The 15,235-nt window shown below is 43.1% G+C and overlaps 1 pseudogene; it reads left to right on the top strand.

The window, feature by feature from the left end:
* Positions 1 to 10,697: 10,697 nt before the first annotated feature.
* Positions 10,698 to 13,640, top strand: LOC100979151 (dnaJ homolog subfamily A member 1-like; annotated as a pseudogene).
* The last annotated feature ends 1,595 nt before the right edge of the window (positions 13,641 to 15,235 follow it).

Genomic DNA, 15,235 nt, shown 5'->3' with positions numbered 1-15,235 from the left:
TGATGGTGATGTACAGATGGGTTTTTGGTGTGGATGTCCTTTCTGTTTGTTAGTTTTCCTTCTAACAGACAGGACCCTCAGCTGCAGGTCTGTTGGAATACCCTGCCGTGTGAGGTGTCAGTGTGCCCCTGCTGGGGGGTGCCTCCCAGTTAGGCTGCTCGGGGGTCAGGGGTCAGGGACCCACTTGAGGAGGCAGTCTGCCCGTTTTCAGATCTCCAGCTGCGTGCTGGGAGAACCACTGCTCTCTTCAAAGCTGTCAGACAGGGACATTTCAGTCTGCAGAGGTTACTGCTGTCTTTTTGTTTGTCTGTGCCCTGCCCCCAGAGGTGGAGCCTACAGAGGCAGGCAGGCCTCCTTGAGCTGTGGTGGGCTCCACCCAGTTCGAGCTTCCCGGCTGCTTTGTTTACCTAATCAAGCCTGGGCAATGGGGGGCGCCCCTCCCCCAGCCTTGCTGCCGCCTTGCAGTTTGATCTCAGACTGCTGTGCTAGCAATCAGCGAGACTCCGTGGGCGTAGGACCCTCCGAGCCAGGTGCTGGATATAATCTCGTGGTGCGCCGTTTTTTAAGCCGGTCGGAAAAGCGCAGTATTCTGGTGGGAGTGACCCGATTTTCCAGGTGCGTCCGTCACCCCTTTCTTTGACTCAGAAAGGGAACTCCCTGACCCCTTGCGCTTCCCGAGTGAGGCAATGCCTCGCCCTGCTTCGGCTCGCACATGGTGCGCGCACCCACTGACCTGCGCCCACTGTCTGGCACTCCCTAGTGAGATGAACCCGGTACCTCAGATGGAAATGCAGAAATCACCCGTCTTCTGCGTCGCTCACGCTGGGAGCTGTAGACCGGAGCTGTTCCTATTCGGCCATCTTGGCTCCTCCTCTCCTATTTTTTTTTTTTTGAGATGGAGTTTTGCTCTTTTGCCCAGGCTGGAACGCAGTGGCACAATCTCGGCTCACTGCAACTTCCACCTCCTGGGTTCAAGCAATTCTCCTGCCTCAGCCTCCCAAGTAGCTGGGATTACAGGAGTATGCCACCATTCCTGGCTAATTTTTGTATTTTTAGTAGAGACAGTGCTTCCCCATATTGGCCAGGCTGGTCTCGAACTCCTGACCTCAAGTGATCTGCTTGCCTCAGCCTCCCAAAGTACTGGGATTACAGGTGTGAGCCACTGTGCCCGGCCCCCAACTGCACATGTTCTAATGAGGAATCTTTTCTGGATGGTGGATAATATGGTTTAGTAGTTTTTTTCCGTCCAAATCTCATGTTGAAATGTGACTTCCAATGTTGGAGGGGAGCCTAGTGGGAGGTGTTAGTGTCATGGGGGCAAATCCCTCATGAATGGCTTGGTGCTGTCCTAGCAGTAGTGAGTGAATACTCACTCTATTAGCTCACACCAGATCTGGTCGTTTAAGAGAGCCTGGCACCTCCTCGCTTTTCTCTCTCTTGCTCCCCCTCTCACCAGGTGACATTCTGGCTCCCTTTCACCTTCTGCCATGAGTAAAAGCTTCCTGAGGCCCAACAGAAGCTGAACAGATGCTAGCACCATGCTTGTACAGCCTGCAGAACCGTAAGCCAAATCTACCTCTTTTCTTTATAAATTACCCAGTCTCAGATATTCCTTTACAGCAATGCAAAATGGACTAACACAGTGGATGATCTTGTCATTATCCCCTAGGCTACATGCTTCTCTAGGTTCTCAGGTGAAAACACCACCTCCCTAAGAATTGAGTGTTCTTGGAATGCAGCCAAAGAACCTTTCAAGATCTAGGAGAAAATATAGATCTTGGAAGGAAGAAATATAGATATTGAAAGGATCTTCAAGACCTATGAGGGCTGTTTAAATTGTTTGGGGTATATTTCCTCCTTTTCAAAACCCACTTCAACACTAGCTAAGAGGGAAGAAATTGGGGAGGGATGACTGCAAAAGGTTGAAATAAGCAATCTTCCATAGAGGATTTTTTTTTTTTTTTTGAGGATTTTTTTAAAAGCCAGTTAAGCCACTTAGCACTGTGGTCAAGGCAGTCAACCAAATATTGAATTTCTTCAGGAAGACCTATTTCTCCTCTTACACAAAGAACGTCTGCCCCAGATCTCTGTATGCAGGGAGATTAGAGCTGGGGAAGGCCTATAGAGACAGTGAGTGTAGATGTGCTCACTAAATCTCGGAGACTCTTTCAGAGCTCACTTGAGGTTTTGAAAGAGGTATGTTTAGAGAAACACAAATCAATGTGATTTTATGCAACAGGAAACAAATAATGTATGGAATTCATTATCCTCAAGAGTTAGTATAAGCTGAAAGTATGTATAAATACCTTTTTAAAAGGGTTAGATGCTTTCATAAATTTATGCATAGCTGGTTACTAAGGGCAACGAGGATGTTTTCATGGGAAGCCAGAAACAGAAGAGATATTAGATATCAGCTAATCTCTTCCCCTCCACCCCTCTACCTCTGTAGTGAGGGGGTATCAATACAGGACCTCTTAGAGCCGAAGGGGAGACTAGATGGGAAATGGGTGATTTCTAGTGGTCTCCCAGGTAACCCCCACCCCAACCTTTTTCTTCAAAGTTAAATTTTAAGGGAGGGAAGCAGGGACCAAACACACTTAAAAGCCTCTAATTGGCTAAAGAAGCCACATTGACTCCAGGTGTGGGGGACTTGGTGGACGGGCAGTGGGGCTAACATGCAAAGATGGGTAGTAAAAGGAGCCTGGCCAGGCGCAGTGGCTCAGGCCTGTAATCCCAATACTTTGGGAGGCCAACATAGATGGATCACTTGAGGCCAGGAGTTCAAGATTAGCCTGGCAACACGGCAAAACCCCATCTCTACTGAAAATACAAAAACATTAGTCGGCTGTGGTGGTGCACGCTTATAATCCCAGCTACTCAGGAGGCTGAGGCATGAGAATCACTTGAGCCTGGGAGATGAAGGTTGCAGTGAGTTGAGATTGTGCCACTGCTCTCCGGCCTGGGCGACAGAGTGAGACTCTGTCAAAAAAAAAAAAAAAAAAAAAAAAAAAAAAAAGCCTATTCTATATTCTAGTGGAGGCTCTCTTGGAAGAAATCAGTCTAATAAGGAAAATAAATAAGTGAGAATATTAAGAGTTTATGTACAGCACAATGTATATAAAATGAAGGTGTGGAAGGGATGAGTACTGTGTACCAAGAAGATGGAGAGCTGGGCCAACTGGCCTCAGATGTGAGAGAGACCCTGAAGAGAAGGACAGCATTTGGCTTAGACACATCAAAAGGGGGAACAATTAGCTCTGCCATCATCTAATTGGGGCCATGGAGGCAGTTTACACCTCACGTTCATTCAGGGACAATGTAAATGGTGCCCCCTGGAGTTGTGCATCTCAGGAGCACTACTCAAAAATCAGCTACTCCAACTCCCCCATTTCCAGATGAGGAAGTGGAGGCCTGGAGATGTGAATGAGAGGACTACTTGGGTTGCACAGCTATTTTACGTCAGAGTGGGTCTCTACTTCCCCTCCACCACATTATCTTGCCATGGAGGTTGAGCTATCAAAGGCAGCCTGGTCCTCTTATGAGACACACCTAGAGACCCCTTCATCAGGGAAACAGCTGACCAACACATTAAAATTACACATTAGAATTACCCTCATTTCCTCAGCTGGATGTCATGCATTGACCAACCTGCCCGACCCTACATGGTAGTCCTGACGATTACAGAAAAGAGTGGTGGGTTAAAGAAACTGTGAAGCTAATCCAGGAAGCATCTGTTATGCTCTGATGTTTCTATCAGAATGACTTAGGACTATGCCAACCTGAAGCTGCCTGTGGGCCTATGAACTGGAAATGAAATCCCTGGGCCAGAGCTGTCACTCTGTCAGGTAGAAAAAGGAGGCTGACTGCTTTTGGCTACCTAGGGTCCACCAGAATTGAGAGGTGACTGGAATTGCAAAGCTGAAAGTTTCTGCTAGGAGAAAGGCAGCTGAGTGTGCTGTTTATTCAACAGGCACTAAAAATGAAGTTTGGCACCTCGTTTGAGAACTCCAGTAGCGTGAAGAAAGCTGATTCATTTGTTCAAATAAAACCCAATTGTAGTACTGTTTAACAGTGAGATAACAACATCTTATATTTATAAACTTGTCTTATAGCCTGAGGGAGTCCACACCACTTTACAGACTTCAAAATCTGAGAGAAACTAGGACTATGTCTTCTAACACTGACATGCCCTCCCCTGGGGTCTGGATGGCAAGGGTGGGGAGGGATCAGCCCCTGCAGGAGCTTTACAACAAATTCTCCCCAGTGCAGTCCCACAGAGCAAGTTCCAGAATTGGGCCTCCTACTGACATACAGCAGGAGGGGGCCTCTGCAGGAGAAGGGACCCTGACCAGTTGGGAGGTGCACCAAGATTTTGCTTGGAGAGAGAGAGAGAGAAAAACAAAACAAAACCCAGTCTGAACTGGGTAGGGTGTGCAGATAGAGTGCCAACTGTTGGCAGAGGTGGTATATTACCTGATCAAACTCAGAGGGGGGAATATTTCATCTCCTGACAGTTAAAAAAGGGCAAGTTTTAGAAATAAAGGACAATTCAGTTGTTTTAGGGCATTAAGCAACCCTCTGACTGCTATAGACAGGCCTAGCCTTAGAGTTGATGGCCTCAGCCTGACCAGTTTGGATCCCTGTCCTCAGGGCCCTTAAAAGCACACAGCTTATCCTCCACTCCCAGAGTGTTCCTCAAACTTGACTGGACATCAGAATCACGTGGGGAGCTTGTTTTATATGCAGATTCCTGGTCCCTCACCACCACTCCCACTCAGACTCACTAGGTCTGGGGTAGAATTCAGGAATTTGGGTTTTTAACAAGCATTCCAAGTGTTGTTGAGGATGCTACTCCTTTAACCACACTTTTAAAAAAATATTGGCTGGGCACAGTGGCTCACGCTTGTAATCCCAGCACTTTGGGAGATCAAGGCGGGTGGATCACCTGAGGTCAAGAGTTTGAGACCAGCCAGGCCAACATGGTGAAATCCTGTCTCTACTAAAAATATAAAAATTAGCCGAGCATAATGATGCACACCTGTAATCCCAGCTACTAGGGAGGCTGAGGCACAAGAATCACTTGTATCTGGGAGGTGGAGGTTGCAGTGAGCTAAGATCGTGTCACTGCACTCCAGCCTGGGTAACAGAACGAGACGCTGTCTCAAAAATAAATAATAAATAAATAAATAAATAAATAAAATTTAAAAAAAAAAAAATTGATTCCAGATTCCACACCACCGGCGTTGGAACAAATCTGGGTCTGCAACCCTTGCAAGTAACTCAGCACACAGTGAGCCTTGGTTTCAGTCACACTTTGCTTTCTGGGAAGAACTGAGATCTTGCCAGCACTTTTCACAGGTTGCTCTGAGAAGATCCTGGACATCTTGGGGCACAGGAGAGGTCCCTGCTATGTAAAATTTAATAATGAGGGAAATTCAGACTATAGTTTCTGCTGAGTAAAGAATGAACCACACCAAGTCCACTAGGGAGTAGGGCAATTACCACTACCCTCCCTCTCCCCTTTCCCCTCTCCCCCCTCCCACCCTCACAAGCCACTCTAGGGACAACTTTCTTCCCTTGGAGTCAATGAAGTTGGCTCTTTCCTGCCTGTGACAGCTTCATAATGTCTATATAAATGGGGTTTGTGGGGAACCCTGGGGTTTGTGGGGAACCCTTTGGTTGAAGGGGGAGGAAGTAGGGATTTTGCTTTGAGGCTGTGTTGGCAAAGCAAGCAAAGGTTTTTACTCAGCATGATGTTTTCTAAAGCTGCTTTTGTTTATGCTTAACATTAAAACTTCATTTGTGCATGTTAAAGAGTGGGGAGGGAAAAGCCAATGGAAATAATGAGGGACTAAGGACACTTTCCCATCTAACCTCTGCCATTGCCTCAGCCTACAACCATGACTCTGGCTGAAAATAATGCCAACTATGTGAGGGCTGTGAGACTAGAACTAGGTCTTATTCTCTCCTATCTGGCCCACACAGCTTATCTCCCTCCTAAGCCATCTTTCAGAAATATACCAATTAAGCACAAAAATAGAAACTCTTGAATTGGAGCTTGTCCATTTTCCTCTTTCTATTGTTCCTCAATTTCCTGTGGCTCAGAAGACGAGATTGAACACACAGCCTGGGGGAAATTTTCCCCACTGGCCCCAGCACTCACTAGTGCCTGGAATTCTCACACAAGTCTGATTTCTTCCTAACACATGACTCCAAGAATCCCTAGGTAATTATAAATAGCTCTGATGGGGCGAACACATAGTATCAGTCACTAAAACTGCAGTGTGAATGTGCTAGCCATCTCTTTTCCAATGGGATAAAAGGGTCTATGAATCCAGAGACATTCAATTATGCCACACTTTAATGGAATGTATCTACTCCACCAAAGTCAGCTGTAAAATGACTTCTGCTTCTTCATTAATTGTTCTCCTTACTTTCCTTCCTTCCTTCTTTTTGTCTTCCCTCCCTCCCCTCTCTCCCTTCTTCCTTCCTTCCTCACTCCTTCCCTCCTTCCTTCTCTCCCTCTGTCCCTCCAGTCTTCCAGTCCTCCCTCCCTCTCCTTCTTCACTTCTTCCCTGTTTTTGTAGATGTCCTTTAGCAAGTTGAGTAATTTCCCCTCTATTCCTAGTTTTCTGGGAGTCTTTATCATGAATGGTCATTGGATTTTGTCAAATCCTTTTTCTGCATTTATTAATATGATCATATAATTTTTCTTCTTTTGCTTGTTGATGTGATAGATTACACTAATTGATTCTTGAATATTAAACCAGCCTTGTATACCTGGAATAAATCCCACTTGCTCATAGCTTATTGTTTTTATACATTGTTGGATTGGATATGCTAATATTTTATTGAGAATTTTTACATCTATATTCATGAGAAGTGTTGGTCTGTAGTTTTCCTTTCTTGTAATGTCTCTGTATGGATTTAATATTAGGGTAATGCTGGCCTCATAGAATGAATTAGGAAGTTTCTTCTGCTTCTATTTTCCAGAATAGATTGTTGAGAATTGGTATGATTTCATCCTAAAGTGTTTGGTAGAATTTGCCAGTGAGCCCATCGGGTTCTAGTGCTTTCTGTTTTGGAAAGTTATTACTTATTGATTCTGTTTCTTTAACAGATGTAGACCTACTCAGATTACCTGTTTTTCCCTGTGTAAGGAAAAATGTAGATGTGTCTTTTAAGAAACTGGTCCATCTCACCTAAGTTATCAAATTTGTGGGCATACAGTTGTTGAGAATATTCCTTTATTTTCTTTGTTATGTCTATGGGATCCCTTCTACTTTTTACCCATTCACTCAAGAAATATATATTCAGTACTTACTATTAAAAACATTAGTTCAGCATATATTTATTAAATGCCTATTATGTGCCAAGTACTGTGATAGGGCTGGGGATAGCATGACATTGACGTCTTGGAACTTACTTTCTTGTAAAGAAGATCAAAATTGAATGAATAATAGACATATCAACCAATTGTAATTGTGACTAGTGCCAAAGAAGGAATTAAACAAGATTGGAGAGAACTTCTTTAGCAAGTGTGGGCAGGGAAAGCCTCTCTAAAGGAGGTGACATTTTAGCTGAGAACTAAAAACTGAGAAGGATCCAGCCTTGAGAAAAGCCTAGGAAAGGGTATTCCAGGCAGAGGAAACCACATGTGTAAAGAAAGACACTCCAGAAAAGGAAGAGATCAGCATGTAGGAGGGAATGAAATAAATTCAATGTGTCAGGAGCATAGAAAGCAAGGTAGACCAGAAAGGTCTAAGAGGTGGGCAGAGGCCAGATCCTGTAGAACCTTATAAGCCATGGTAAGGAGTTTGGATTTTATTCTAAGTGGAATGAAGAGCTTTTGAAGGGTTTTAAGCAGGAGAGTGACATGATCTAATTTACATTTCTAAAAGATTACTCTGTGATCTTTCCTCACTGCTGTGGGGAAAATAGAATAGAAGGGAGCAAGAGTGATGTCACAGAAATCAGTTAGGAGCTATTGCAGTAATCTAAGCAGGAAGAGTTGGGTGGCCTGGATTTGGGCAGGGGGACAGTGACAGTCAAGATGGAGAGAAGGAAAAATGAATAAATGGGAATTTGTTTTGCCTGGCACTAGACTGGGCATTTACAAACTGCGTGAACTGGGCAATCTCACTGCCTCCATCCAGCCACAGGAGGTTGCCTTTCTCTACCTTCAGTTTAAGAGTTTCTTCCTCAAGAGCCAGGAACCACAGAGTCACCCCACTGGTTCCACACTTTACTCCAATAAGCTCTGGGAGTGACTCTTATAGATCCCTGGGCCTATCAGTGACATATGTTCAGGGGATCACTGGTTCCATTCCAAACAGGTGTTTCTACATTCTGGGCACATCCCAAGCAGTGCATACTCTGAGGATCATTGTTCTCATCTCTCCCGGGTGGGTGACATTTAGAATGATTATTGTTCAGTAGCACTCAGGCTTCTACTAAATGGTATGACAGAAGGAAGAACTTTGACTATCATGGTGATTAGACAGTGGAATGGATTGTCAGAGGAGGTTATGAAGGTTCCTTCAGCCAGACAAGCTGCTGAAATATGAAGACATTATGTATCAACGTGAGCAGTATCTTTATATTCTAAGGGTGGGTAGAGAAAGCAATTCAAGTGACAAGAGGAGTAAGGTGGAAGGGTGCTGTCAATGCTAGGTCATGGGTGGCTGCCAAACAACACATGCCAGGACTCACAGGCAGGCTGGGCCAGCAGGCAAATAGGGAAGCTAGAACGAATGACCAGGGAGCTAGTAAAAGTGCGTTATGAGGGGGAAACCAAGGTCTGAATCCAGGGTGTAAAGCCAAACTGGAGGACACAGACAAGGTCTGGAGTCTGAAAAGATAGGCAAGAGTGAGGCTGCAGAGGTCCAAGCCAGGCAGAAGGCAGTGTCAGGAGAAGCCCATTCTAATAGTGGTGTTGGTCTCTGGCTGGGCTTCAAGCCAGGAAGAGGGAAATAGGTGGAGAGAAAATCAGAGTGGGAAAAGTGTCTCCTGAATCAGAACAGCTAGGTGCAGCCACATCATAGCCAGCCAGCCTGTATCAGTGGGACCTAGAACTGGTACCAATCTGCTTTCTGCCCTGTTTTCCAGCTTCCCGAGAGAGTCAGAGTCTCATAGCTTTCTGTGACTTCAGCACAGTGCTAGCCGTCTAGGGGACCGGGCATCACTGGGTAATTTACTGTCCCTGTTCCTTGCACTTCTGTGGCCGGTGGATGTCCTTGTGAGCTGGGAAACAGGCTGAAAATAAAATCGAGTTCACAACATAATCTCGCATAGAAATTTCTCTGTTTCTGCCCCTGCCTGTATTGGCCCCTCTTCAAAGTCTTCCACCAACCCAACTATTTCTGCAAGTCTCCCAGAGGTCTGTCCCAAGGTTCATTAACAAAACCCCTTTGCCTCCCCAGTGGCTTCCAGCATTTCCTCTGTTCCTTTTCTAGCTCCCTGGGGTGATAATCCTCTTCTAATGCCCATAACAAAACCATCCATACAATGAGGTGGCTGCTGCTGCTGCTGCTGTCACAAGCTGCCGCCTACCCAACTGAAACTACTAAAACCAATGCTTCTGATGTGGCTTTGTGTACTCAATGCCCCACAGAGATTTTAGTGAAATAGTCCTTTAAATTGGTACTTATTCTTACAAAGCTCTCTCTACTTAGGACTTAGTATGAGATCTGGGAGGTGAATCAGAAGATAAGCAGGATAGTGTCCTCTGGTAGGTATTGTTTTGTTTTATTTGTTTGTTTTTGGTCTTCCCAGCAGGCTTTCTCTCTCCCCTTCTGTTGATGATAGACTCTACTCCTGACCTTAAGGGTAAGCACGTGAAGTAGACCTGGACAAACACAGAGTATCCATTCTCCTAGTGACAGTGATTGGACCAAATTATAGGCACATTACCAAGGAAAGCCAATCAGAATTGTTCCCTGGGATAGATGAATGGACTCTGAAAGGTAGAAATTTTCTTTGCTAAGCTGTAGCTGACGGCAGCTGTGTTTCCTGCAATATGGAGAAGACCAGTCTACATCAAGAGAGTGAGACAAATGGGAAAGGAGATGCAGAGGCAAGCAGAGATAAAATACGGACACAGTTCTGACAACGTTGAATCCCTAGGCTTGGTTCCTTTGAGCATTCCACTCTCCTTCCTAGCCTTTTGCACCAATATAGTGCCTTTTTTTTCATAAGCTGGGTTGGATTCAGTTTCTGTTATTAATTATTTTTAAATGTCCTGATTAATTACAACATGAGAGCTATATTGAAAATTTTCTCTCTCTTTCAATCCTGAGGTCTAGGAGGACCCTCCTTATATGGCTATTCTTTCTTCCATTAGTATGTATCTTTCCTGAGAGGCCCCTTAGGCTCCTAAACAAATAGTTCCCTAGTGGACCTGCCTCCTAGACCCTCCAGATACACACAAGATGAATATGAATCTTTGGGAGAGTACAGTTTAGGCTGCCATGTTGAGCCCTATTCACATATCATTTGTTCATTTAACAAATATTTGTTGAGTTCTTATGATGTGCCAAACACTGTTCTAGGAGCTAAGAATATAGAAATGAATAAAATAGGCAACATTTTTGTCTATATGAAGCTTGAAATAGATTGCAAACAAATAATTACATGTATAATATAATCTCATGAGCATTATAAAAAAATAGAGCAGGTAAATAAGATAGAAAGTAATAGAGCGGGGTTGCTGTTTTAGGCAGTATGGTCTAGGAAGGCCTTCTGCAGAGGGCACAGACCTGAATGAAGTGAGGATGTGAGTCACGTGTGTACTTGAGGAGAAAATATTATAGGCTAAAGAGACAGAGAGTGCGAAGGCCTGGAACTGCTTGACATGTTTGAAAAAGCAAGAAATGCCAGTAAAATGAGGTGAGCAAAGGAAGAATGGTGGGATACTAGGCCAGAGAGGTAGCCAAGGGCCAAATTGTGGAAGGCCTTGAAGGTTAGGCTCAGAACTTTGTATTTTTTTCTAATTGTGATGGAAAGCCATTAGAATGTTTTGATCTGGGGGTTGACAGGATCAGTTTACCTTTTAAAAGCTTCCCTCTGACTTCTGTGTAGAGAATGGACCATAGGGAATAAGAGTGGAAGCAGGAAGACCACAGAGGAGACTACTACATTAGATATTTTTTGGTGTTGTTGTTTGTTATTGTTTTTTGTTTGTTTGTTTGTTTTTACAGAGTCTCACTCTGTCACCCATGCTGGAGTGCAGTGACACGATCTCAGCTCATTGCAACCTCTGCCTCCCAGGTTCAAGCAATTCTTGTGCCTCAGCCTCCTGAGTAGCTGGGATTACAGGCACATGCTACCATGCCCAGCTAATTTTTGTATTTTCAGTAGAGACAGGGTTTTGCCTTGTTGGCCGGGCTGTTCTCAAATTCCTGGCCTCAAGCAATCCTCCCACCTCGGCCTTCCAAAGTGCTGGGATTACAGGCGTGAGCCACTGCGCCCTGCTGAGAAACTACTGCATTAGTTTATGTGAGAGATGATGGTGGTGTCAACTAAGATGGGAGCAATGGAGGCAGTGAAAAGTATACGGATTCAGTATGTATTCTAAAGATAAAGCCAATTAAAGCTAACAGACTATGCTGGTGAATTGGACATGGAGTATGAGAGACGGTCAAGGATGACTCCAAGTGTTTTGGCCTGAGCAACAAAGTGAATCAGGGTGACAACTATTGAGATGGGAAAGAATGGGAGAGGCACAGGATAGGGGACTGGGAACATCATGAATTTTGTGTGGAATTTGTTAAGTTTGAGATGCCTATTAGTCATCTAAGTCGAGATGTGAAGAGGTTAGGAAAAAAATATATGTCAAACAAAGGGATGCAAAGTATTAGGACAAAAAGAACCCTGAGAAACAAGGAGTATCCCAACCATCACCGTGCAGAGCACATCACACTTCCAATAATTTAAAGAGAGAAATATATCTCTTTTCTCAGGATTTCCCCAACCAGGACCTGGCAAAAATTCAAGCTATCACAATAGAAAGGGGTTTCTTGAGCTCAGAAGTTTGAGACCAGCCTGGGCAACATAGGGAGACCTCATCTCAAAAAAAAAAATTAAAAAGTAGCCAGGTGTGGTGGCCTGCACCTGTAATCCCAGCTACTCGTGGGGCTGAGGTGGCAGGATCTCTTGAGCCCCGGAGGTTGAGGCTGCAGTGAGCTGTGATTGTTCCACTGCACTCCAGCCTGTGCGAGAGAGGAAGACTCTGTCAAAAAAAAAAAAAAAAAAAATCCGGGAATTTTCCAGAATGCTCCGTGAGAGGCAGAGAAGTGGTAGCTGCCCAAGCTGCACACATCTCCGGGCTCCTTCCTGCTCCCTCACACACTGGCCTCAGCCTGCTCACTGGCAGAAGATGGTGAAAGAAACCACTTACTATGATGTTTTGGGGGTCAAACCCAATCAATGCTACTCAGGAAGAATTGAAAAAGGCTTATAGGAAACTGGCCTTGAGGTACCATCCTGATAAGAATCCAAATGAAGGAGAGAAGTTAAACAGATTTCTCAAGCATATGAAGTTCTCTCTGATGCAAAGAAAAGGGAATTAATTATATGACAAAGGAGGAGAACAGACAATTAAAGAGGATGGAGCAGGTGGCGGTTTTGGCTCCCCCATGGACATCTTTGATATGTTTTTTTTTTGGAGGAGGAAGGATGCACAGAGAAAGGAGAGGTAAAAATGTTGTACATCAGCTCTCAGTAACCCTAGAAGACTTATATAATAGTGCAACAAGAAAACTGGCTCTGCAAAAGAATGCAATTTGTGACAAATGTGAAGATAGAGGAGGTAAGAAAAGAGGAGTACTGTCCCAATTGCTGAGGTACTGGAATGCAAATAAGAATTCATCAGATAGCACCTGGAAAGGTTCAGCAAATTCAGTCTGTGTGCGTGGAGTGCCAGCGCCATGGGGAGCAGATCAGTCCTAAAGATAGATGTGAAAGCTGCAATGGAAGGAAGATACTTTGAGAGAAGAAGATTCTAGAATTTCATATTGACAAAGGCATGAAATATGGCCAGAAGATAACATTCCATGGTGAAGGATACCAAGAACCAGGACTGGAGGGAGAAGATATTATCATTGTGTTAGATCAGAAGGACGATGCTGTTTTTACTCGACAAGGAGAAGACCTTTTCATGTGTATGGACATACAGCTGGTTGAAGCATTCCAGAAGCCAATATCTACTCTTGACAACTGAACCATAGTCATTACCTCTCATCCAGGTCAGATTGTCAAGCATGGAGATATCAAGTGTGTAATAAATGAAGGAATGCCAATTTATCCTAGACCATATGAAAAGGGTCGCCTAATCATTGAATTCAAGGTAAACTTTCCTGAGAATGACTTTCTCTCTCCTGATAAACTGTCTTTGCTGGAAAAACTCCTACCCAAGAGGAAGGAAGTGGAAGAAACTGATGAGATGGATCAAGTAGAACTGGTGGACTTTGATCCAAATCAGGAAAGATGGCACCATTACAATGGAGAAGCATATGAGGATGATGAACATCATCCCAGAGGTGGTGTTCGGTGTCAGACCTCTTAATGGGCCAGTGAATAACACCCACTGGTGGCATTTTATGTGCAGTAGTAAATGAGTGAAGGACTGTAATCATAACATGCTCACTACTTGCTCTTGTTTTTGTTTAAAATTCAACTATAGTAGTGTTTTAAAAAGTTAAATGAAGAATAAATGTAAATGTAAAAGCTCTGACTTTGCCCTGTATGTATGATGACTTCGGTGTGCAAGATGAAGTTTAATACCTATAAAGACTACTTTACAAAGAAGTTCCCCTAGCATTTATAGGCCAAACCTTGTAATTGACTTCAGCTATGTATGTGGACAAGCTTAGACTGAAATGCTAGGTATGTGTATTGGCTTCAGTGTATGACCCTTCATTGTTAAGCTATGAAAGTAAAACTCTGTATTTAACTGGCAATGAGGAAAAAAAATATGTAGAGAAGTTTTGATCTGTATAGTTCTTTGTGTTAAGTGGGATTCATTGTAATGCCTCTGCATTTATTCTATTGCCTCAGCTGTTACTTGAAGATGGCATAATATATAATTTGTCCTGTGGCATCAGTGATAAAAATGATACCTTTCTGTAGGAGAGGATTATCATAATAATGCTGCTTCTTGAAGGCTTGCACTTCCAGAATTGTGTTTCCTTCTGCTGTGCCATCCATATATATATATATATATATATATTTATATACACATACACACATATATACATATATATACACATATATACATATATACACATATATACATATATACACATATATATACATATATACACATATATATACATATATACACATATATATACTATATATATACATATATATATACATACACACACATATATATATCTCCATATATATCTTGACCAGTATTTGTTATTTGCACCCCTTCTTGTCTGTGGACCATGATAAACCTGAGTAGTGACTTCAGAGCTGGGTAATGTAGAAATTAAAATGAAAAGAACTTTACATGGAGAAATAATTTGTATGGGTAATATAGGAAGGTATTCTTTAGGTATGTTACAGGATTACTTTAAACCATTTGACTTATGCTCCAAAGTAACTAATGTTGTTAGCATAGCAAATTATGATGAATAGCTTTAACTGTATGTTTAAAAGTCTCATCATATGTTTACATGCTTAAATCTGGGTATCAGAATTTAAGCAATTCTTGAAATGTATTGTCTCCTTAATATACTAATTACAAAGCAAAAAAAAAATTCCAACAAACAAGATAACTACATGTACTATTGACTCCTATTGGTTAGAATAAGTGATGTAGACTGAGAGTAAAAGCCATTTTGTACATTTTCTTGAACTTCATGTATATGTCGATGACCAACTAACAGACTGGTTTAATCACCCTCTTTTTCCCTCCCTGGAGTAACACAAGTGTTTAAAGCACATTGAGATACTGAACTCTTTGAGGGCAAGGACTAGCACTTGGTTCAGTAGTTGGAACATAGTAGACACTCAATAAGCGCTTGTTGAATTGTTTTAAAGCTACTAAAAGAATAATCCAAGTAAAAATTGAGACGAGAGTCAAACCAAAGGGACAAGTGAGCAGAATAAGAGGAAAGGAGAGAAAAAAATGTAAATGTGAAGGATAAGAATTCTATGACTGCACCTGGGAGGAGGATAAGATGCAATAGGAGGGGGGGAAATTTAAAAAGGAAGCAAATTAGAGGGG

Source organism: Pan paniscus, chromosome X (assembly GCF_029289425.2).
Source record: "Pan paniscus chromosome X, NHGRI_mPanPan1-v2.0_pri, whole genome shotgun sequence".
In the NCBI taxonomy this organism is placed as follows: Eukaryota; Metazoa; Chordata; class Mammalia; order Primates; family Hominidae; genus Pan; species Pan paniscus.
Note: the sequence above shows the minus strand (reverse complement) of the source record. Positions and strands in the feature narration are given on the sequence as shown.